Source organism: Sturnira hondurensis, unplaced genomic scaffold (assembly GCF_014824575.4).
Source record: "Sturnira hondurensis isolate 20B ecotype Veracruz unplaced genomic scaffold, ASM1482457v3 Scaffold0006713, whole genome shotgun sequence".
NCBI classification, from domain to species: domain Eukaryota; kingdom Metazoa; phylum Chordata; class Mammalia; order Chiroptera; family Phyllostomidae; genus Sturnira; species Sturnira hondurensis.
Window position 1 is genome coordinate 1688114 of NW_028079344.1, and position 1532 is coordinate 1689645.

General features: G+C 45.1%; 1 pseudogene; it reads right to left on the reverse strand.

Moving 5' to 3' along the window:
* Positions 1 to 353: 353 nt before the first annotated feature.
* LOC118989997 (translationally-controlled tumor protein-like) lies at positions 354 to 1148 on the reverse strand (annotated as a pseudogene).
* Between the last annotated feature and the right edge of the window lie 384 nt (positions 1149 to 1532).

Below are 1532 nucleotides of genomic sequence, written 5' to 3' on the forward strand. Positions count from 1 at the left end.
GGGAAGGAGAAAGAGTGGGAGAGAAACATCAATGTGTGGTTGCCTCTCACATGCTCCCCAACCAGGGACCTGGCCTGCAACCTAGGTATGTGCTCTGACTGGGAATTGAACCAGTGACCCTCTGCTTCACAGGCCTGTGCTCAATCCACTGACCTACACCAGCCAGGGCTGTCTCATGCTTTAGACCAGTTGCTGGTCTACAACCAGGCTCTAGCTTTTCCAGGAACACTATACAGGATGGATTTAAATATGTATTAAATACACTATGAGGCATTCTCTTAAATACATTTAAATGCATTTTGTTTTCAGCCAATCTACACAACATTTCTTTCCCTTAAAAGCAATGCCTCCACTCCAAATAAATCAAGGTTAAAATAAATGAAGAGCTCAAGACAACATCAGTCCCTTTTGTCCTAGTCCTGCTGTGTGGATGGAAGGCAGCAGGCGGTTGTGATGACAGGTGATAGATCCAAACTGCCAAATTTGTTAACATTCTTCTATTTCTAAGCCATTCTTAAAGGAAATCATATATGGAGCCATACCGTCCTCATGGTACTCCAGCAGACCAACCGTGCCATCTGGATGCACACTTTCATCAATAAAGAACTGGCAGTGTTTGAAATTGGCAAGGATGTGCTGGATTTGTTCTGTAGTCCCTGTCATAAGAGGCTGTACTCCTTCTGGTCTCTGTTCTTCATTTCCCTTTGATTAATTTAGTGTACCCTTTGATATATTTCTAGGCTCCTTTTTGAAGCTGGTTTCCTGCAAATGATGATTCATGACAACGTCAATACCAGGGATTACAGGGCTTTGGGTACCTTCACCCTATGGGCTTTCAGTGGAGGCGTTTCCACCAATAAACAAGTCATCCATGTTACCCTTGGTCCCACTGACCATCTTCTCCTCTACCTCCAGGCACAGCCTGTCTGTGACCTCCCAGATCTTGCAGACATGGAACATCTCATCATGGCGGATGACGTCCTGGGAGATGATCATGATGGTGGCTAGAAGGAGATGACAGCCAGAGCCAGGAGCTCAGAGCGAGCATGGTACAGCCTGAGCAGGGCTCTTGGGGAGGGCGGAGCAGGAAGAGCAGGAGAAAAAGCTGAATAGTTTCTTTTTCTATTTGTTTTCACGATGTCATCAGATTTGAGCCTCACTTCTTGAGTAGCAGTCCAGAGCTACCTTCTAAAATACAGCCCAATAGCTGAGGCTGATGAAAAACTCACCTTGAAGTCATCAGGGGTACTCTGAAAGTCTGAGCTTTATGGAAGGCCAGGTTCAGTTTGGAATTTAAGCAATATCCTCACGTTAGTCAGGAGGCAACTAGCTCAGTCAGTGTCCTTCTGGTCCCAAACTGCCTTGTCATCATTTGGCTGCTTAATACTTGAGGACAACTCCTCTGAAAGCATACCCCCAAACAAATTCAAGCCTTCTAACAAAACTGTCGAAAGCAGAGCCAAATGATCCCCAGAATATAGTGATGTCTTACACATTGCTGCAAACATGCTGGAAAGTGAAATGTTATACAA